This window comes from Panthera onca, chromosome E2 (assembly GCF_046562875.1).
Source record: "Panthera onca isolate mPanOnc1 chromosome E2, mPanOnc1 haplotype 2, whole genome shotgun sequence".
In the NCBI taxonomy this organism is placed as follows: Eukaryota; Metazoa; Chordata; class Mammalia; order Carnivora; family Felidae; genus Panthera; species Panthera onca.
In genome coordinates, this window is record NC_138353.1 from 20,446,230 (window position 1) to 20,460,166 (window position 13,937).

Below are 13,937 nucleotides of genomic sequence, written 5' to 3' on the forward strand. Positions count from 1 at the left end.
CACTCCCGACCTGCCGCCCCCCGCCCCGCAGTTCGAGCGGACCCGCGAGCGCCGCGTCCCCCACCCTGGCGCCCCAGGGCGCCGCGGGGCCCGGGCCGCGCCCCCCGATTGCACGACGCGGCGGGACAACCCGCAGGCACCCGGTCGTTGCGGCTGATTCGGCGGAACATCGCAACGCAGGGCGCAGCCCGACCAGCCGCCGAAGCCTCGCACCCGCGCGTCCCCTCGCTCCGCCCGCGGCCCGACACGCAGTCACAGACCTGCGGCCTCAGCCGTCCTGGCGCGCAGCTCCGGGCGGGGAAGGAGGCCGGCCGGCCGGGGGTGCCGAGGGCCGCGCAACTGCCCGCGATGCACCGTGAGGACAGGGAGGACCAGGCAGCGGCCACCGTGCAGCGAAAGAGCTTTGCGCGACACCAGAGAAATGGGGGACTGGGGGGCGTCCGCGGCCCCGAGGAAGGGGCGCGCCAGGGAGGCCGGGCCGCCGCGGGCGCGCCCATAGGTCCCGGGAGCCGTCCGTCAGCTCAAGTCCCCGCCCTCTCCAGGGGCGCCCCGCCCAGTCTCGTGCGGCGCCGGCCGGAAGGAAGCGGCACACTTCCGCTAGCCCCGTCCGCCCCGCCCGCCCCGCGTCCAGCCCCTGCGTGCCCCGAGCACACAGACCCCTGACCCGCGCGGCGCTCCCGCGAGCGTACGCGGCTGCCCTCCTCAGCCGCGGGGACGCCCGCCAGCCCCAGGGCAGAGCGAGAGGTGGCCACCCGGGGGAGGAGGGGCCCGCCTCTGAGGAAGGGTCGCCTCAGGTGTGCTTGCAAGAGACCGCGAAACCTTTTGCTTGTTCCCGTAGCTTCCTGCTCCCGGGTGCTGGTGGATGCGGGGGGCTCGGTGAAGGGTCTGGCGGACTGAAGCAGTTGACCGCTCGGGCCTCTCCCGCCTCCAGCGTCTCAGGCCTGTGGCGCCTTGTTTGCAGGTCTTGGCAGCCCCCCAGGACCCAGTGGCCGCCGGTGTGTGCTTGGAAGGCGCTTCCACTGCGGTAGAGAGCACCCGCAGAGACACTTTGGCCTCTCCGGCGACTCCCCGCTACCCCTACCGTTGGGGTGGGGGCGGCACGCCCCTTCCTTAATCTTGCCTTCAAGGATATGCTTCTCTTGGTCTCCAGGACTAGAGTGAAGCCTTTTTTGAGGGCAGGTACTGTGCTTTTATCTGGGTATCTTTTCTTTTTATTTTTTTATTATTTATTTATTTTTTTAATTTTGGTTATTTATTTATTTTGAGAGAGAGCATGAGCAGGGGAGGGGCAGAGAAAGAGAGAGAGAATCCCAAGCAGGCCCCGTATTGTCGGCTTAGAGCCTGACTCTGGGCTCGGAAGTCACGAAGCATGAGACCTTGACCTGAGCGGAATTGGGACCTTTCACAGACTGAGCCACCCACGCGCCCCTACCTGGCTACGTTTCTTAATCACACTGCATAGAAGGGTAGATGAAGCCTTCTGTCAGCAGATGCCCAGGCCACATGTTTAAGTTAAGGAATGGTCGTCTGGGTCCTCCACCTGTGAAAAGACTGTCCATCTGGCTAATTCCAACACGAAATTATTTTATCCAGGAAGTCAGTCACCCCTGTTGGGTATTTTCTCCTCCTCTGTGCGTCTGTTGCTATTAATAACAAACACACATTCTGTGCGAATGGATTGAGGTATCTGCTGGGTGGCTTTAAGAAAAATAAGTGTCAGCTGTTTTTTCAGATGGCATTTGTCATGTTTTAACTTGGTTGCTGGTGTCTTTGATGATCCAGACTTGACAGCAGAGCTTGTATTTGTAATCCATCTTTTTCGCGTTTAGATGCCTTCCATAAAATACTTTTGGGTGCTTAATAAATACATATGTGACCTGATTCCTCCTTAAATAGAATTTTCCCCCTTCTTTTTTTTTTAAAAAAAATTTTTTTTAACGTTTATTTATTTTTGAGACAGAGAGAGACAGAGCATGAACGGGGGAGGGGCAGAGAGAGAGGGAGACACAGAGTCTGAAACGGGCTCCAGGCTCTGAGCTGTCAGCACAGAGCCCGACGCGGGGCTCGAACTTGTGGACCGTGAGATCATGACCTGAGCCGAAGTCGGACGCTCCACCGACTGAGCCACCCAGGCGCCCCGAATTTTCCCCCTTCTTATTGTATATAGGGTTTTTTCCAAGATTGTGTATTTCTAAAATTGTGTGCTCTGGGGAAGAATGTGTCTGTGGTGCAATGTATGTCCCTTCAGTAAAGGAAACAGTCCTCAATATCAGCTCTTTGTTTTAGTATTAATGAAATGGTTTTTCCAGCAAGATAAAGCTTTGAGACTTACTTTTAAAAAGTATCTACTGCTGAAGGTTAAGTCTTCAGAATTAATAAATCAGTTAAGAATGAGTCCTGGGGCGCCTGAGCAGCTTAGTCAGGTAAGCGTCCAACTTCAGCTCAGGTCATGATCTCGAAGTTTATGAGTTGGAGTCCCGCATTGGGCTCTCTATTGACAGCATAGAGCCTGCTTTGGATCCTCTGTCTTCCTCTCTCTGCCCCTCCCCTGCTTGTGCACGCGTCTGCGCTGTCAAAAATAAACATTAAAAAATATTAAAAAAAAAAAAAGGATGAGTACTTAGCTTTGATACAGTAACCACGGGGGTGATGGGTAACTAGCAGGCCCTGCCCTCAATGAGCTCTGGTCATGGACTGACTCCAGTGGTGTTCAGGAATACTTCTTGTTTGCATTATGTCTTGAAATCCATATGGATTTCTCCCTGTTGTGGCCCGCAGTGGTTAAGCTGTGGTCTTGTAGAAGTGTGCAATTCAAACTGTGGTCTTGGGGACCTGTGGCATCACTGTCACCATCTCCAAGGAGGTTGTTGGAAATGCATATTATCAGATCCTGCCCCAGACCCACTGAGTCATAATCTGTAGGGATGGGGTCCAATAATCTGTTTTAAAATGTTCTCCGTGTGAGTCTGTGCTCAGTAAAGTTTGAAAGCCACAGCAGAACCTCGCTATTCAAAATGTGGGCCAGGGGTATCAGTATCGCCGGGGACTTTCTTAGAAACTCAGGCTCTCAGGCCCTCCCCTACTGAGACCTACTGAGCCAGAATCTGCATTTTACTAGAGTCCCCAGGTTATTTGTACATCACACTTGGAGAAGCACCACACCAGAAGTCATCGATGCTATTGACATCCTTCCTATAAAAGTACTCCGCCTTGGGACCGAGGGAGAGCGCTCTTTTTCCTATCTGATACACAGTGTTCTGTTTTAAATTGCTTGGCTTAGTGGTGTGACCACTGTTGATCACGGCGGTATCTTCTGTGACAATAGACTCCTGGTGTTCCTATTAACCTTTCTGGCATTCCTTCTCAGTCTCTTGTAAACTCTTCCTTTTCAAAGCAACGGTTCGCTGGTTCATGGCTCCATTGTCCACTAATGTCCTGATGGCTCATACGTTTTTATGTCCAGGCATATATTCCCTGACCTCCAGGTCCCATGTGGCCACTGATGATTCAACGTTTCCATGTGTAAGCATCTCAAACTCATTAAAAACTTTTTCTAATCCCCAACCTGCTCTTCATCCCGTGTGCCCCATTCACCTGATTGGTCAAGTCACAACCCCAGGAGCCAAACGTGGTTCCTTCCTGTTGTGTAATCCACGTATCTAAACATGGAGTCCTATTGGACTTTTTCCTAAATATCTCAGAAGCTCCCTGATTTTTCTCCCCCTCTATTGCCATCCCCCCTAATCCAAGGTACCATTCCTTGTCAGGATCACTTTAATGGCCTCCTAACTGATGGCCTGACCTCCATCCCTGCCCCCTGTCCTTGTCTATTCATTCCACCCTCCGTGTAATAACCAGAGCGATCTTACCAGCTTCATATAAAAATCAAGCTCCTTAACACAGCTTGGAATTACTGCCATGAATCGGCCTCCATTTATCTCTCCAGCCTCATCTCTACTTCCCATTCTTAAATTTCTGTTGGAGGTTTTGCAAGTGTCTCCTTGCACTCTCTCTGACCTGACTAACATGCCAGTCAGTCTTCAAATTTCCCAGTTTCAGCCTTGGATCGGTCACTTAGGGGCCCCCAGCCACCACGTTGTGAGGACATTCAGCCAGTGGAGAAGGCCACTTGGGCAACAACTGGCCTCTGGCCAACAACCAGCGCCCCCTTGCCAGCCATGTGAGTGAGCCACCTTAGAGGAAGGGTCTGCCAGCTCCAGGGCAACCTTCAGACACCGCAGCCTCATGAGATGTCCTGAGCCAGAAATGCCCACCTGCCACTCCCAAATATCTGACATGGAAATAACAGGAAAAGAAATGTTTACTGTTTTAAGCCATTCCGTTTTGGGGTAATTTTGTTACACAATGATAGGTGATCAATCCTGTAATATTCTTCTGTGGCGGGGCGGGGGGGAGGCGCCTGGGTCGCTCAGTCGCTAAAGTGTCCAACTCGATTTTGGCTCAGGTCACGATCTCACGGGCGTAGGATCAAGCCCTGAGTTAGGCTCTGTGCTGACAGTGTGGAACCTGCTTGGGATTCTCTCTCTCTCTCTCTCTCTCTCTCTTTCTCTCTGTCCCTCCCGTTTGTGCACGCTCTCTCTCTCTCTTTAAGTAAATAAATAAATAAACAAACCTAAAAACAATTGCTCTGCATGGATATATCATAATTTTATTTAACTATTCCCCTCGGATTGGACATTTAGGTTATTTTTTAGTTTTATCCTATTACAAGCAATGCTGTCAAGAATATCCTTATATTTATGTAATTCTTTAGGACATATTTCTGGAAGTAGAATTGCTAGAATTCCTATTTTAAATTATGATAGGGCACCTGGGTAGCTTAGTCGGTTGAGCATCTGACTTTGGCTCAGGTCATGATCTCGTGGTTTGTGAGTTCGAGCCCCAAGCCGGGCTCGTTGCTGTCAGTGCAGAGCCCACTTCAGATCCTCTGTTCCCCCTCTCTCTTCCCCTCCCCTGCTTGTGTTCACTCTCTCTCAAAAATAAACATTTGAAAATACTATGATAAACATTGGCAAACTACTTTCCAAAAAGGTTAACGATTCTACACGTCCACCAATGCGTGTTCCACTGCTTATCTCTTTGTGCCTTTGCCAACAATCCAACAACGGATGTTTTTAGTCATTGCCGGTCTTCTGTGACAAGTGAGGTCTCACTTGTGTTATTATTATTACTAAGTAGGCTTCACCCCCATCTCAGAGCTCAACATATGGGGCTCAAACTCACGACTCTGAGATCAAGACCTGAGCTGAGGTCGAGTTGAACACTTAATCGACTGAGCCACCCCGTATCCTATCAGGTGCCCCGAGGTATCATTTAAATGCTATTTGTGAGGTGGAGACAGTTGTATCACGGGCTTATTGGCTGTTTGTGTTTCTTTTCCTATGATTTGTCTTTTTGTGTTCTTTGACCAGTCATGGATTTAATCTTGATGTGAAGGGAGTATTTACAGATTATAGAAATGAACTTTTTGTCACATACCCTGCAGAGTACCCTGCAGAGGTTTTCCTCCTTATTGTATGCCTCGTCAGGTGTCTTTTGTTACGCAGCAATTTTTCCATTTTTATATTGTCAAATCTATCACCTTTCCCTTTATAGCTTCTGGGTTTTTCCATCACGCTTAGGAAAACCTTTCTCACTGCAAGATTGTAAAAATTTAAAAATACTTTCTTCCAGTTTTTAAAAATATGGCATCTTTTTAATATGGGGTGAGATGGCGGTCTGATATAATTCTTTCTGGCTGGTTGGTCAGCTGTTTCCCCATTATTCTTCGAATTACCTGTATCACATACTAATTCCTGTATGTATATGGCCTGTTTGTTAACTATTATGTTTAAGTGACTTTAAAAAGGAACGCTGTGCAACAGTTCCACATATTTGTAACTACTGTTTCTTTATAGAAAGCCTTTCATACTTGCGAGAACAAGTGCCCCCTTTATTATATTTCTTTTCTTTTAAAAAAATTTTTTTTTAAAAAATCTTTATTTATTTTTGAGAGAGAGACAGAGTGTGAGCAGGGGAGGAGCAGAGAGAGAGGGAGACCCAGTATCTGAAGCAGGCTCCAGGCTCTGAGCTGTCAGCACAGAGCCTGATGCGGGGCTTGAACTCACGAGCTGTGAGATCATGACCTGAGCCAAAGCCGGACGCTCAACTGACTGAGTCACCCAGGCGCCCCCAGTATATTTCTTTTAAACACATGTCAGGGCATCTGCGTGGCTCAGTTAGGTAAGCATCCGACTCTTGATTTTGACGCAGGTCATGATCTCACGGTTCGTGGGTTCGAGCCCTGCATCGGGTTCTGTGCTTGTCAGCCCAGAGCCTGCTGGGGATTCAATCTCTCCCTCTCTTTCTCTGCCTCTCCTCTGCTCTTTCTTTCTCTCTCAAAAATAAACACTTCTTAAAAAGTCACATGTTTTGGCAAGTTTTACATATCTGTTGGCTCAGATGAACTCCAGCCATTTATCAGTTTCCAACAAAGAATCTATGGAGGTTTTTACTAGAATTGTATAAAATTTATAGGAACGTTTGGGCAAAGTGAGATCTTTTTAAGACTGGGTATGCTATTATAGGAACACCTATGCATTTGGAGACAGTTTGGCCAACCACATATGTTTTTCTAACAGTGCTCTCATGCACTTCGTGTTTTTCCCTCTTGTCCACAACGGTTGGCTTTTCACGTGTCTTGATAAAGGAGCAGACTTTTTGCTGACATACCTTTATCAGATAAAAAAGTTTGTCCTCTCTGTGTCAGTGTATACACATACATATATTTAACTGAGGTAAATACAAAGGGAAGTCCTAATATGTTCTGCCTGCATTCCACTGGATTGTTCTATACACCTCTTATGTACAACCCACACCAGAGGCTGCAGACAGGCTGTGCCTGCATCATCCTTTGGAGCCTGGCTCAGTGTGCTTCGTCTTAGGGAACCTGTGCCGAGTCAAGGGTCCACTTCCTCAGTGCACACAGATCATTACAGAGTTGCACAGGCATTGACGTTACACTGGAGTCCTTCCCTGTGAGATTCTTTAAAAAAGGCGTTATGAAATATTGTTAGTGTTGATTTTTTTCTTCCTTTGATCAACTTTGTATTAGATTTGTAGTGGTTTACATAGTGGAATTCAGGGGTGCTTGGCTGGCTCAGTTGGTAAAATATGTCACTTGATCTCAGGGTCATGAGTTCAAGCCCTGCATTGGGTGTGGAGCCTACTTAAAATTAAATTAGATCAAATTAAAAATGGTGAAATTCATAGGCAGATTAGCTAGGTGCACAATTATCTGACTTTTAAAGTTAACGTTATTTTTTTTTTATGTTGATTTTTGAGAGAGAGAGCATGAGCAGGGGAGGGAGCAGAGAGAGGGAGGGAGACACAGAATCTGAAGCAGGCTTCAGGCTCTGAGCTGTCAGCAACAGAGGCCAACGCAGGGGTCAAATGCACTAGCTGTAAGATCATGAGCTGAACCGAAGTTGGACGTTTAACCGACTGAGCCACCCAGGCGTCCCTAAACTTAACAGTGTTTAAACATTACCAATTTGGTTTCATTTGCCTTAATACCCGATACTCTTAGCTCTACTTGTCTGTTATTCCTGCCTATACCCCTTTTTTTTTTTAAGTTTATTTATTTTGAAAGAGAGAGAGAAAGAGCATTTATAAGCAGGGGAAAGGCGGAGAGAGGGAGAGAGAATTCCAGGCAGGCTTCTAGCTGTCAGTGCATAGCCCGACCTGGGGCTCAATCCCACGAACCGTGAGATCATGATCTGAGCCGAAATCAAGAGTTGGACGCTTAACCGACTGAGCCGCCCAGGGTCCCCATCCCCTTACACCTTCTTTTCTAATTTCCATGGTTAGAATAATGTCGTACTTGTATATTTCAAATGAGGACATGAATAGTCAAGTTATTCAATTAAAGCAGATGGTGATGCTTTATCACATAAGCTTCTTGCCAAATGTGATGATTCCTAGATGTTGGCTGTTCTAGTCCAGTGGCCTTGGCTGGTCTTCCCAGTTTGTTCCTTTGGACTGCTCTAATGTCATCCCCTGCAACAGGCATAACACAACAGGTGTCTAAAACTCCTAGAAGTACAGATTTCCTACCAACAGATGCCAAAGCGTATTGTCTGGCTTGGGAGTTCTGTTTTTTTCTGTAGGAAGAAGTAGGAGTTTGAGCCAGAAATGTATATGTTTCTAACACTCTCAAACTAAGATATTTTATCCTGCCTTAAATTGTGGCTAATCTAGCACTGGGTTGGATTTTCATGAAGTGTTCTTCTGCGACCCTCCTGGGTCCCCCCATGAACATTGGTAAGTCAGCTCGAAGGACTCCTTATGCATAAGAATTCACAGGTGTGCCTGTCAGCCAGGACTCACTGGACCCCCAGCAGCTGTGTAGACTATACTGGGTGGATTCAGTGCTTTTGTGATCCCCACATGATGGAAGAGCAGATAAAGCCATCTTGGAGAGGGTTTTTAATCAAAATCTCTTGACCACCTTTTGCAGTTTTAGTCTGGACCAGAAACCAGAAAGCTGAGTTGGGCGTAGTATCTTACTCTCCCCACAACTATCATCAACCAGGTCGTTTACATAAGAGCATGCATTCTCCGTGGTAATACCCCCCCCACCCCCCCCCCCCGCCATGGGGAGGCAATTGGTCTGGGGAGGGGTTGAAAAAAAAATCCTACCCTTTTTATGTATCAAGCACAGATATATAGTATATCTAAGGTATTCAAATTTCAGGGGTTGGGGAGCTGATTAGGAAAACCATAAAAAGGGCTCCTTAGGGTGGTGATAATGAAAAGAAAAAAGGTTGAAACACTGGTATGGATTAAGTTTTGGTGGCTGGATGGAGCTCTACTCACACCCTGGAGATACACTTTCCCCCTCTTTATTTGTTTTGAGAGAGAGCGAGGAAGGGGGAGAGAGGGGGTAGAGAGAATCCCAAGCAGGCTCCTTGTCCGCTCAGAGTCTGAGGCAGGGGACAGATCCCATGACACTGGGATCAGGACCCGAGCTGAAACCAAAGTTAGATGCTCAACCGATTGAGCCACCCAGGAGCCCTGCTGTGCTTTTCCCTTTAATGGATTTTTTTTTTTTTTTTTTTGCGCGGGGGCGGGGAGGGAGCAAATAATTTAAAATTTTTATCAAATTAAAATTTTTTTTTTTTTTTTTTTTTTGAGAGACAGAAACAGCACAAGCAGGAAAGGGGCAGAGGGAGAGGGAGACACAGAACCTGAAGCGGGCCCGTGAGATCATGACCTAACATGAAGTTGGACGCTTCACCGACTGAGCCACCCATGCACCCCATTAAAAAAAAAATTTGTTTTGATACACCAAAAAATCGTGCAATGCTGCCAGCATTGGATGCAATCCTGGCGCACAAGTCTTCACAGTCCTTTGCAGCTGGTCCTGTGATAGCAGATCCCTTCATTTTGCCTTTGTTGTTTACTATGATCTCTGTGATATCCTTAGAGAAACATGCCATCTTTTCTCCGGTATGACTCTCGTCGAATTACACCACCGGATGTACCTTCTTCCTGAGCTCTGGCTTGCCTTTCTTCACTGTGGCCATCACCGTGTCCCCCACAGCAGCAGCAGGAAGCCTGTTCAGTCGCCCCTTGATCCCCCATCACAGAGATGACGCACAGATTTTTGGCTCCTGTGCTGTCAGCACAGTTGATATCGCCTCCTACTGGAAGACCCAGGGAAGCTCGGAATTTCCCACCAGACCACCCACCACGTCCGCGTTTTGATATCTTGAACGCTGGACTATCTTTTAGATGTGACGTGACCTGTCTACAATATTCTAGGGACTGGGAAATAGGTTTTGACTTTTTTGGCATCTTTGGAGGGATAGGATGTTTTGTTTTGAGTGCTCTTCCTCAAGACACAAGCCAGGATGGTTCTTCGGTTCCTTCCAAGGTTGTAACAAGACCAAGGTTGTCACAGAACGCATCAACTGAAGCAACCGCTGCTGAGCCCCTAGACGGCCAGGCCCTATATACACATGGTTATGAACTTTCACAGCAACCCTACAGGGCTTACGTATTCCCATCTGTTCTACTGAAGAAGAAACGGAGTCTCAAAAATGCTTGAATGCCTTACTCAGGATCACATGGCTTGGAACCAAGCATGGTCCAGAACTGCCAGGACTTGACGAAGTGTTTTGTAGACCATCTCATTTAATCCCCGCAACTCTATGAGGTAGGTATTACTGTCAGCTTTACAGGTCAGAAAAAAAAAAAAGGAATAACTGAACTTAAAAGACATTCAAAAGGGTAAAGCCAGACTGTATTCCAAACCACCCGAGGTAGCAGTACCCACTTCGTGGGCAGCCCTGGGGCGCTGTCTCCTAGACATTCCTCTGCTTGTCGCAGATGGGATGTGGTGACTGCTTTCCCATTAGGAAGATTCCTACTTATGTTTTCTTCCCGCTGCTACAAAGTTCCGTTTTAAAAATTGCCAGGCAGTACGCTGGAGCCTCTGAATCAGCAGTTGCACACTGAGCACAAGGTGGGCACAGATTCCGAAAAGCCCTAGATTTCTTGACCTCTACGGTGATTCTCCACACGGACCCCAGTATCACCATTGTAGACAGACACTACCTCACCGTGTTCTCATGCTTCCCAGTGGAGAAGGGCTTAAAAACATGAAGGTAACCTTGAAACCACTGGTTTATTTAATTATTGCAGCATAACTTTTTTTGCACATTAGCTGCAGAAGATCAGAAATAAATACAGCTTAAGGTTTGAACCACGTCCTGCTGTACTTTTTCTCATAAGCCTGAAATAGAATTTTCTAACACCTTTTGTGGTTGGAAATACTGAATTTAAATAGGGCTGGAGATATAAACAGAAAGCAAGATGTGGATCGATGTGCCTATTTCAGTAAAAGGCAGCCACGTTGTTTCTGAAGTACAGATACCAGAATTGATAAAATGACAAGTAGAAAATACAGAAATCCGGAGATGTGCACTGTAGTGACAATGAGCCTTTAAATAACGTGATTCGGTACTAATAAAAGACCTGAAAAATGAACAACTTTATTTTGCTGAGGGTCTCTTCAGGTCACAGTTTTTTTAAGATTAATAATTTAAAAAGCCATTTCATTATTATTCGATACCAATGGTAATGACATGGGCAAGTATCCTTTGTCTTTAAAAAAAATTTTTTTATGTTTATTTACTTCAGAGAGAGAGAGAGAGAGAGAAAGAGAACAAGCGGGAGAGGCAGATAGACACAGACTCTGAAGCAGGCTCCAGGTTCTGAGCTGACAGCACAGAGACCGACACGGGGCTCAAACCCATGTACCGTGAGATCATGACGTGAACCAAAGTCAGACGCTCAACCGACTGAGCCACCCAGGCACGCCTCCTTTTTATTTTCTGAACAAAGGATAAAGCCGAGGAATCGGAAAGATGGAATGGTTGAGTCTGAGCTTATGGTCAAGGATTCATTATTTTTGGATTTGTGTATCTCAAACTCCAGCTACCTATGTAATGTCCTTCCCAAAGGCCCCACGTACCTCAGTATTACCCTAGAAGCTTCTGTCATACATCCAGTTTTGCCAACTTTTACAGGATGGTGCCTTTACTATCTGCATTCAGTGACACTTGGCGTAAACGTGGCTGGGTTAGGAAGCAAAAAGACACCAGCATTTGCTAATTTTGTCATATACATCTAAGAATTTATAGGAGATGCCTAAAATTAAACTCTTTAATTCCAGAGAAGATCTACTATGATCTACTTTTGTAAGGCAAACAAGTGAACATGATTACCCATTACTGGAAGAAATAACTCCGTAAATGAGAAAATCAAGTAGGTCATCATCTCACGAACACTTCATGGTTCGATGAGAAAACGAGACACAGCATATTAATGTGCCATCACAACAGTGGGGTCGAGTCCCCCAACACAATATACAAAGAAGTGGATTCTGCTGCACAGGTAGGACTCTGGCAATGGCTCAAGCACCTTACAGTCATTTGGATCCTGAGATATAAACCAAAACACATGACCTGAGTAAGCCTGTCATATGGCCCCAGTTAAAAACTTTTCAAAGAATTTATGGGGCTGAAAATGGTCATTTTATGTCTTTGCTGACAGATCTGGAGGACATGTAGGTCAAAAAGTACTGCTGACTGTTTCCTCACTTGGCCGGTTTAGTCAATAGATCTACACGAAAGCCAACTACCGCCTCCATGAATCTGGCTTTTATCCGTTACAAAGCGGTACATCAAAGACTCTTTTCTGTGTGTCCGGGATTACTGAAGTCAGTTGTCACCCCAGTTGAGTGGATTAGCTGCCATGGTTGCCGTGCGCCGCAGCGAGACATGTCCCTGGAACTGCCACAATCGGCGGTGGTGCCCACGGCTCCAAAAGGGCGAGGCAGGGAGGGCACCAGCAACACCGCAAGGTTGGCAGGAGGAAAACAAGACAGTACTTTTTATAGCAGCATTATTTAATCGTGCACTGTTATTTTAAACAAATTGTGTTTGGCTTTAAAGAGCAGAGACGATGAAACAGGTTAAAGTCATAAATTATGGATAAGGGCTGTGGAAAAACAGGAAGACTTTATAAAAATTACGGGGGGAGAAATAATACAACTTAGCTAGAAAACAGTGCTATAAAAAGCTTTCTTTATAAAAAGCTTTTTTCTTTCTGGTAGCTTTAAAGCACGGATCACACCATTATTCCTCCAGGTCAGAGGTCAGCAGACAGAAATTTTCTATGGAACTATCAAACAAATAGTAAGTAATCTGGGCTTTGTGGGCCATCCGGTCTCTGTCACCACTACTCAATGCTGCTGTTGTACCTTGAAGATAACCACATGCAACATGTAAACCAATAAATACAGCTATATTCCAAGAAAACTTTATTATTATCATTAATTTAATGTTTACTTTTGAGAGCGAGAGAGCGAGAGAGAGTGTGTGAGCAGGGGAGGGGCGGAGAGACAGGGAGACAGAATCCGAAGCAGGCTCCAGGCTCTGAGCTGTCAGCGCAGAGCCTGACGCGGGGCTCGAACCCATGAACCGTGAGATCATGACCTGAGCCGAAGTCAGATGCTTAACCGACAGAGCCACCCAGGTGCCCCCCAATAAAACTTTATTTACTGGTTTTTACCAGTGGCAGGCTTGAACTCAAGCAAGGGATGTAGTTTACTAATCCCTCTTCTAGACTAGCACCGTCCAGCAGAAACATTACATTAGCCACCTGCGTAATTAAAATTCTTCTAGTAGCTACATTGGGAAAAAAGTGAATTTTAATAGCACATTTTATTTAACCCCAAATATCATTTCAACATGTAATTAATATAAAACTATTAATAAGATACTTCACTTTTTGTTCTAAGCCTTCAAAACGGTCGTGCATCGTATACTCACCGCATGCCAGTCGTATTTCAAGTGCTCACTGGAAACAGCGGCTAACCAACTGCAGCCGATGTTCTAGAAGTTCCATGATGGGATTTCTACAACTAACCTGGAGTTTAGTGACAAAGTGTTGGCATTTGGGTCTTAAAAGATAGGGGGTATAATTACGTTGCCTCTAGGGAGACAGGACAGCGGATTATAGCTGTTGGGAAGAAACACTTGGCCTCTCGACTCTAAGCTGAGGTGGCCCAGGATAACCAGACCAATGACACAGTGAGACGATGTCAGCTTCACCTCTCAATGCTGCCAACAAAGCTAACTGGAGAACGTATCTGATGTAGACCACAAAACGATCAGGTGTGAACACACTATTGTTGTTTCGGGCCTTCCATAAAGAATGCTAACTGTCATGAATACAGCTAGTCTCCAGCACTGGCACTGTAGTAGAACTGAAAGCACAGAAAAATGCGATTCGGGAGAGAAAATGAAGAACCGAGTAGTAAGGGCAAAAAGCTTCAAAACCAGAGTGAATGTTTACAGTGATTAAAA

The 13,937-nt window shown here is 46.3% G+C and overlaps 1 protein-coding gene and 1 pseudogene across 3 annotated transcripts in view; both read right to left on the bottom strand.

The window, feature by feature from the left end:
• The window catches only part of DPY19L3 (dpy-19 like C-mannosyltransferase 3), a 77,374-nt gene extending 76,433 nt beyond the window's left edge, over positions 1-941 (bottom strand). Inside the window, exon 1 of one of the 3 annotated variants that reach the window (XM_060650883.3) lies at positions 261-941. The gene's annotated coding sequence lies outside the window, so the exon portion shown is untranslated. The remainder of the gene's footprint in view (positions 1-260) is intronic. The other 2 variants (XM_060650882.3, XM_060650881.3) reach the window with 2 other exon arrangements.
• On the bottom strand, positions 703-9,858 carry LOC132689889 (large ribosomal subunit protein uL14 pseudogene; annotated as a pseudogene).
• Positions 9,859-13,937: the final 4,079 nt, after the last annotated feature.